The sequence below is a fragment of the Vicugna pacos genome, chromosome 27 (genome assembly GCF_048564905.1).
Source record: "Vicugna pacos chromosome 27, VicPac4, whole genome shotgun sequence".
NCBI classification, from domain to species: Eukaryota; Metazoa; Chordata; class Mammalia; order Artiodactyla; family Camelidae; genus Vicugna; species Vicugna pacos.
The window spans coordinates 1514950-1524679 of record NC_133013.1 but is presented as its reverse complement, the minus strand read 5'-3'; the positions used below and the strand labels follow the sequence as shown (position 1 = coordinate 1524679).

The 9730-nt window shown below is 33.6% G+C and overlaps 1 pseudogene; it reads left to right on the top strand.

The window, feature by feature from the left end:
• Window positions 1-3082: 3082 nt before the first annotated feature.
• LOC102530008 (olfactory receptor 6C2-like) lies at window positions 3083-3637 on the top strand (annotated as a pseudogene).
• The last annotated feature ends 6093 nt before the right edge of the window (window positions 3638-9730 follow it).

The following is a 9730-nucleotide window of genomic DNA, read 5'->3' as shown; positions in this document are numbered from 1 at the left end:
TGTGAGTTTAATGGGATCCCATTTGTTTATTTTTGCTTTTATTTCCAATACTCCATGAGCTGGTTCAAAAAAATACATGGCTGTAATGTCCACCCGCGAGTGTTGTGCCTGTGTTTTCCTCTAGGAGTTTTACGGTATCTGGTCTTATGTTGAGGTCTCTCATCCATGTTGAGTTTAGTTTTGTACGTGCTGTCAGAGAATGTTCTAATTTCAGTCTTTTACAGGTAGCTGTCCAGTTTTCCCAGCACCACTTATTGAAGAGACTGTCTTTCCTCCGTTGTATATTCTTGCCTCTTTTATCATCGATTAATTGAGCATACGTTTATTTCCAGACTTTGTGTCCTGTTCCACTGATCCCATGTGTCTCTTTTTGGACCAATACCGTGCTGTTTTGATTGTAGCTCTGTAGTATTGTGTGAAGTCTGGGAGGCTTATTTCTACAGCTTCATTCTTTTTCTTCAGGAATGCTTTGGTCATTCCGGGACTTCTGTGATTCCATGTAAATTTTAGGATGCTTTTTTGTAGTTCTGTGAAAAATGTCCTGGGTGATTTGATAGGGATCACATTAAATTTGTAGCTTGCTTTGGGCAGTGTGGCCATTGGAACATGATTAATTCTTCCAGTGCAAGAATATGGGGTGTCTTTCCATTTCTTGAAGTCCTCTTTAATTTCCGTCGCCAGGGTTTTGTAGGTCTGTGCGTAGAAGTCTATCACTTCCTGGGTCCAATGTATTCCTAAGTGTTGTCTTGTTTTGGATGCCATTTTAACAGGGATTATTACTTTCGTGTCAAGAAATGCCACTGATTTCTGTGCGTTGTTGTTGTGTCCTGCTACCTTGCCAAATTCTTTCCTCAGCTCTAGTCAATTTTTTTCCTGTGAAGCCCTTTAGGGTTTTCTATGTATAATATCATGTCATCCAGATATAGAGAGTTTTAGCTCTTCTTTTCCAATGTGGATCCCACTTCTTTCTTGTTCTTGTCCAATTGCTCTACGAGGACTTCCAATACTCTGTTGAGTAGAAGTGGTGAGCGTGGGCATCGTTGTCTTGTTCCCAATTTTAGCAGACAGGCTTCCGGCTTTTCTTGGTGGAGTATTCTGCTGGCTGTAGGTTTGTCACAAATTGCTTTGATTCTGTTGGCGATGTGTTCCCTCTATACCCAGTTTGGTAATACAGTGGGTTCAGTGTGCTCAGGGGGCTTGGGAGGTGGTGGCAGTAGCAGCTGCAGGAGGAGGGGGGCTGCCCCTTGGGAGCCATTCATTTGCTCCCATCTCTCCCACAGTGTGACCTGGGGGTGGCCTCTGCTTCTAAGTACAGTTAGGTCCCATTAGTTTATTTGTGCTTTTATTTCTGTTGCTTGGGTAGACTGCCTTAGGGGAACACTGCTGAGGTGTATGTCAGATAATGTTTTGCCTATGTTTTCTTCTAAGAGGTTTCTAGTATCTTATCTTATGTTTAAGTTGTTAAGCCATTTTGAATGTATTTTTGGGTATGGTGTGAGGGGGTAGTCTAACTTCACTGATTTACATGCAGCGGTCGAATTTTCCCTATACCATTTTCTGAAGTCAGTGTCTTTACTCCATCGTATGTTTTTGCTTCCTTTGTCAAAAATTAGTTGACCAAAGGTCTGTTGGTTTACCTCTGGGCTCTCTATTCTGTTCCCTTGATCCATATGTCTGTTTTTGTACTAATACCATGTATGACTGTAGCTCCGTAGTATTGTCTGAAGTCTGGGAGGGTTATTCCTCCAGCTTTGGTCTTCTTCTTCAATAATGCTTTGGTAATTCTGGGTCTTTTGTGATTGCATATAAATTTTAGGATGGTTTGTTGCAGTTTTGTGAAAAATGTCCTGGGTGATATGATAGGGTTTGCATTAAATCTGTAGATTGCTTTGGGTAAGATGGCCATTTTAACAATATTAATTCTTCCAGTCCAAGAGCATGGCTTGTCCTTCCATTTCTTTAAGTCATCTTTAATTTTCTTACAATGTTTTGTAGTTCTCTATGTATAAGTCTTTCATTTGCTTTGCCAGATTTATTCCTAAGTATGTTATTTGGGGGATGCAATTTTAAAAGGGATTATTTCTTTACTTTCCTTTTCTGGTAGTTTATTGTTAGTGTAAAGAAATGCAACTGAATTGTATGTTAATCTTGCATCCTGCTACCTTGCTGAATTCTTTTATCAGCTCTAGAAGTTTTTGTTGGAGCCTTTAGGGTTTTCTATATATAGTATCATGTTATCCACATATAGTGACAATTTTACCTCTTCTCTTCCAATTTGGATCCCTTTTATTTCTTTTTCTTGTCTAATTGCTATGGCTAGGACTTCCAATACTATATTGAATGGAAGTGGTGAGTGTGAACATCCTTGTTCCGGATTTTAGCACAAAGTCTTTCAAGTTTTCACTATTGAACATATTATGCTGGGTGTAGGTTCATCATAAATAGCTTTTTATATGTTGAGATATGTTCCCACTATACCCACTTTGGTTAGATTTTTATCATAAGTGGGTGTTGAATTTTATTCAGTGCTTTTTCTGCATCTACTTTCAACCCAATCCAAAAATGGGCAGAAGACCTAAATAAGCAACTCTCCAATTAAGACATACAAATGGCCAATAGGCACATGAAAACATGCTCAGTATCGCTAATTATCAGAGAAATGCAAATCAAAACTACAATAAGATATCACCTCACACCGATCAGAAATGGCCATCATTCAAAAGTCCACAAATGATAAATGGTGGAGAGTCTGTGGAGAAAAGGGAATCCTCCTACACTGGTGGGAATGTAATTTGGTACAGCCATTATGGAAAATAGTATGGAGATTCCTCAAAAATCTAAAAATAGACTTACCAGATTATCCAGCAGTCCCACTCCTGGGTATATATCCAGACAGAACCTTCATTCAAAAGACACATGCACCCCAATGTTCATAGCAGCACTATGTACAATATCCAAGACATGGAAACAACCTAAATGTCCATTGACAAATGACTGTATAAATAAGTTGTTGTATATTTATACAGTGGAATACTACTCAGCCATAGAAGAAAATAAAATAATGCCATTTGTAGCTACATGGATGAACAGTAGAGTTTGCCAGAGACTTGTTTTTTGCTCTTGGTTGGCTGGAATGTTGCTCATAACCTCCCCCACTTAGTCTGGGGCTAAATCTGAAATTCTGTGAGTCAAATTGATCACCTTCTCTGTGATGATTTCCCCCTCCTCAAATATCATGTTCAGACACATGGTTCATCAAGCAAATTGTTGTAATCTGTGCTTTGCCAACCCTCACTTTACTCTTATGTGTGTAATTCTATCCTATGCTTAAATCATCAAGACAATTTTAGGACTTCCATGTGCCCAGCAAAGAAAAAAGGCCTTTTCCACCTGTCTTCCCACATGATTGTGGTTTCCATCACTTGTGGTGCGTACATGTTCATCCACATAATTCCTACAGCCAAGGAAGAAGTGACTATTAATAAAGTGGTCTCACTACTCATTTCTTCCATTTCACCTGTTAGATCCATTTATTTATACACCGAGAAATAAGCAAGTGAAGAAAGTCATCAATGACTCAATCAGAAGCACTGCATCATTCTTAAGGAAGTCAAATAAAATAGCGGTCAGTAAATGAAGTTAAAATAAAAGGTTAATGGCTACTAACCTTTCTACTGAAGCTTATAATTGTCCATCTTTAATAATCTATATTTCAGTTGTTATGTTTTTCTGTTCCTCTTTAGATTTACTTTACACTGCACCTTAATCAACTCAATTTATTTCCTTTGGTTTTTACTCAAATTCTTAAAGGAGATCTGTCTCAGTGAACAAAGTGAAAGAATATTTACTATCATTTATTTATACATAAATACAACCCCATATAATTAAATTTCATGGTTTAATAAAGATCATTCTTTAGTTCTCCATAAAACTGGCAGCATGATACTGCTGATTACTGTATGCAGATTTGCAAAAATTTTTTTTTAAAATTCAAGTAAGAATTGAAACTGTATAATAAAGTACTGAGTAGGGTGATTGAAGGCATGACGTCATAATGCAAGGAACAATTGAGAAAGACAATAAGAACATTTCTAATATTCTAGTAAAATTCATTAAAAACAAAAAACTATTCTGGGTAAAATCTGACAAATACTCTTTGGAATATAGCTAAGAGAGAAGGTTAAAATATCGGCAATCACAAGGTATCAGAGATACAGAACAATCAGAAATGAAGAAAAATAAACCTATGTATAACCCTTGGATTTCCAGGAAAGCACTAAATGGAGGTTGGAGAGGGCCAAGTTCTGGGATTATGAGTTAGAGGCTTGGGTTTAAAAGCCCACATGGAGATGAGAGATGAAGTGTCAGGGTCCAAGTGGTGACAGTACACAGGACTGACATAATAGTATAAAATCAAGACTTTCAAAATGGGATTTAAGAGAAAAAAGTGGCCACCCTCATAAAAGGAAAACAATTTTCTCTTAGAAATTCTTCTGTCTCTTCTTGACTTATGAGCTACAAATGTGGACATGGGGATCATTAATATGTTCCTCTTTCTATCCAAGAGAGAGATTTCACAGCCCAAATTCTGTATTTACTATGTATGAAAAATTATGTAGTGAATCCAAATTAATCTTTGAAAGCTTACAATTACCTATGCCACGAGATAGAGACACTTCGTAACAATTCACCTAAAGCACAAAAAAGCTATACTCAGAAGAAATCAAAGAATTTTTTATCCAAACATATATTCATTATTTTTAAAAACTAAACTGAACAAAAAATAAAACAACTCCTGCTCAATATAAAATTTTGTAAACCATGAGAGTAATCCAAAGCATGTACAACATGAATTTTAGATAAAAAATGAATAAAATTTAAATGATAAATAAATCTAAAAGTTGATTCTTTAAAAACTTTCATGAAAATTGATGTTTCTCAGAAACATGAATGAATACAAAACAGCAAAATGTGTAAGGTTACCAATCTTAAAATATAAATACTGAAGCAGTATGAATTAGAATAACTTGATAGATGAACTATAGCAATCCCACAACAAAAATGAAATATATATGAAGACTCAAAGTTCATGAAAAAAGATTTAGCAAAACAGAATTTCAAAAATTAATTCAAGGTGTGGAAAACAAATATACCAATCTCCATAAAATATTAAGGAAGGCAAATAAAAATAATTTCTGAAGAAATGAAAGGACCAAATTAATATAAAACTAACCATGGTAAAACACTAGAAAATCTCATTATGATTTCAACTATGCAAACAATTAAAGAAAAAAAACTCTCCCCATGGAATTTTATGAAAATGTCTTAATATTTGAAAAAATCTGATGAAGACATTATAAGATAAATGATTAAACAAATTCACTGCTGAATGTATGTAGGCTATTTCAAATAGAATCTAAAAAAGTCAAAATTGTACTATGATCAAGATTAATTAAATAATACAAGAGTGGAGATAGATGATAGTGATATAGAGAAATGTATACGGATACAGAAACATATGTACACATACACATATATATGAAAAATAACTAGTTTTGTTATAACAACAAAATAAAGGAAATTTATACATGGATTTTGATTAATTAAATGATCACTGGAAGAAAAAAAATCAAAAATCTCTCCTAACAAATTTAAAGTAAAAAAGAATATGATGAACTACTAAAATAAGATTAAAATTTCTAAAGAAATAAAAATACAGAGTTTTATAGTGTCTTCTGTTCTTCTTAATTAAAATCAAGAAACAAATGAGGGGGGAAAAATGAGGATACTCACTTTCATCATTGATATTCAAAATTTCATTGCCATCTTGAAAATGCCATAACATGAACAATAAAATGGTTGGATTATCAGAATGAAGCTATGAAACTAGTGTCGGTAGAAATTATGAAAGCCATATTTTTTTCAAGTTTTTACATCTTTGAAGGGTAGATATGCCTTCTTAATATTGTGCATATTTTAATCACTAACATTTCTCATAAAGACACCTATAAGTCCTTGAAATAATGACATGCACTTAGAGTCAGTAAAACATATTTCCTTCCTGATAACATTACTATGTACCTAGAAAACAACAAAATCTAATAGGAAACTAATAAGACTTAACAAGAACATTTAGTAACTTTGATATAGAAAGAATATATTCAAACAAATCAATTGACAATATTTTAGTTAACAATAAGATCCTGGAAATCAAAACAATCATTATGACTGCCAAGGAATATATCCCATTATGGGTTCAATGCATTACATCATAAAAATACCAATTTGCTCACTATTAATGTGTAAATTTGACAGAATTCCAATTAGAAACAGCTTATTGCATAAACTACCACTAAATTAGTATGGAAGAATTAAATCTCATGAATGTAAAACACATACATGAAAAATAAAAATTAGCAAATAAAAACTTACTTTACACAATATCAAAACATATTATAGATCAATGAAATCAAATTAATATGGTATTGGCATAAGAAAAAAATAAAATGTTTAGTAGAACACTTCAGATCATGAAAGTATAGACTAACAGCTTTTAATTTTATATAAAGTTTTATTTTGCTTCTTATATAAAAGTGGGCTATTTTTAGTTCATTAGGAAAATCATGGTTCAGTTAATAATTACTTCAGTCAGAAAAGCAATACCAAATCAAAATGTTTTATCTTTCATCCACACAGCAAATAGGTTACACTCTAAATGGTTTAAAATTTTAAGTACAAAAATAAACCAGTAAAAACTGATTAGAAAATACATGAAGTGACAGTAATGTACAGGAATAAGAAATTTTCTTACTTAAGAATTTAAAGGTAGACAGTGACAAAAGAAAGGGCATCTGTCTGAGTATTTATGTAGTAACCATTTTGACTAGCAAAATATAACACTGAAAAATTCATGTCAGATAATAATGTTGAAAGTAAATGTATACACTGACAAACAACAAGATGATTTCTCAAGAATACAAAGAGCTCTTATAAGTGAATAATAAAAGTGAAAAAAACAATAAAAATAAGCAAAAAACAGAAATGAGCAATTTTGAGGATATTAAATCCCATTTCATAAGTTATGACTGTCAACTGCTCTTAAAATCAGTCTAATGTCAAAAAATTTATACTGAGGTAGAAATTTATACTAATCAAACTGCCAGTTTTAAAAGCAAAAGGCTACTTTCCTATAGTGCGTGGAAATTTAAATTACTAAAGATGTTAGACAAGCAATCAGAAAATTTCCAATTTGAAAGTATACTCTGACATGGCAACTCAATTCTGCAACTCTATCTCATTGCAATTAAGCACCATTTCTGAAAGGATAGACAGTATTAAAATCATAGTATAAAAAAAAAAGAGTACAGAATGCAGCATTTCTGGTAACAAAAAAAAAAAAACTCAAAGCAAAAAACCCCACCAATTAATGGAATGCCGTGCACATAATAAACCTAAATCTATTAGAGTTACATCTGGAGTATATTAGAGTTTGATCTGGAGTAACTTCTGTGAATATTTTTTTCCAAAAGAGGGAAAAGGTGGAAAAGTAAATTGAATATAATCAAGTTTTCATAATGGAAATCTTGGCAAAAACCCTTCAATGTGTGTATCTATTATATGTGCACATATATGTATGCTGATAGATATATGTGTACAAAATACATGTATGTGTAAACATGTTTTAATTAATCTTTACCTATTTATTCATATCAAGTTTTTTAGCATTAATAAAATTTATGATGTTTACCAGGGAAACTAAACTAAAAAAATTCTAAAAACTAACTAAATAAAGCAAAACAAAACAAGCAAACCAAAATATACCCTCCTGGTGAAACAGTTGTTGGAAGGGCTGGAACTGGGGGGGCAAGAGAGGAGCCTAGAAGACCTCACTGTGTAATAGCATAATGTTGGCAGGACCAGGTTGTTCACAGCCTGCACATTTCAAAGAAAGACCTGTGTAAGACTGGCCCTTGATGACCTGCTGGGAGATAACCTCTGAGCCCTTGGGATATTCTGCCTGATCAGAGTGGTTTTTCATCATCTGAGGCTCTGGCCATCCTCTATCAGTCTGGCCCCTGGGGGACTGGAGACTATGTAGCCCTGGTCAGTCCCGGGGGCCCTGCAGACTTGTGTGACCAACCACCAGTAAGACCCCTGGGCCCGAAGGCTCAGGGGAGCTTCCCAACCAGCTGGACTTTGCACATGCAGGCACACATTGTTGCTGGAGAATTAAGGTCTTCCCTATGTGATTTCACTGTGAGGGGACTCCTGAGAGCTTGTGCCTGATTTCTCCTGGACCTCATCCATTGGATGGTGGTCCCCATTTCCTAGCTCATTGTCAGGCAGCGGCTACTCTCCACTCCGAGAGGGGGAGTGCCTCGTGACCTCCTCTGACATCAGAGCCAGAAACAGACAGTCTTCATGTCAAGTCTTACATGTTTCAAATTGCTTTCACCAGTAGATGCCTCCATCCTTTTCAATGGTTCATTTGATTAAGTAAGGCTCAGCAAAGATAATTTCCTTGTCTTAAAGTCAACTATTTTGACCCTTACTATGTATGCAAAATCCCTCTACAAATAGCACTTGTAATCTTTGTGACTGAAGGCAATAGAAAGTGTGTGTTCATCACATTCTTGGAGTTCAATTATTTCCAAATTAATGTATAGATTCAAGTCATTCTTTTTTTAAATTTTTTTTATTGATTTATAATCATTTTACAATGTTGTGTTGATTCAAGTCAGTCTTAATCAAAATTCAAGCAAAATTTTTTGGTGAAAATATTGTGCACTTGAGTATAAAATTATTCTGGAAATTGAAAAGGCCTAGAATAACCAAGTCAACCCTGAAAAAGAACACAGCTATACTGCCTACCTTATTCAAACACAAAGAAAGCTAAATAATCAAGACAGCATGATATTGATGTAAAGTTACAGAAATGGGTGAGTGAAAAAGAACTAAGATTCTAGAAGTAAACCCTTATGTTTATGGTCAATTGATTTTTGAAAGAAATGCAAAAAGCAATTATTGGATAGCCATATTTGTAATGAACTTTGATATGTATCTTATACTATTTACAAATAAATTTACAAAAACTAACTCAAAGTGAGTCACAGACCTATACATAAAATAAACTGTAATACTTCTAGGAGAAACATATGAAGAAAATTGTTGTTCAATTAAGCAAAGATGTTCAGATAAAACAGTAAATACCTGATGCATTTTTTAAAATGATGAAATGCCATTCACAAAAACTAAAAATTTCTCCTCTTAGAAAGACACTATTAAGAATATGACTAGCCATAAACTGCGAGAAAATAATTTTGAATCACATATCTGACAAAAGTCTTGTACCCAGACTATTTAAAGAATTATCAAAACTCAGTAACACATATTTCACCAAGGAAGATAAACAGATAGCAACACACAAATGATTTTCCACATAATTAGCTTGAGATATATGAAAATTACAATCATAAAGGGAAAACACTACATACTTACTAGCCAACATTATTAATAGTGAATAATTGGGAAATTATACGATATGATAAATTAAGATATGTTTAAATTTAAAAAAGTTTATCTTTTTATTGTCATGAAATATACATAACAAAATACACAATTTTGATCATTTTTTTAAGTGTAAAATTCAACAGAATTAATACACTCATTTTGTTGTACAACTACAAAAGCTTGTTTTGTATCCGATTATCAGATGTGGTTGCAAATTTTT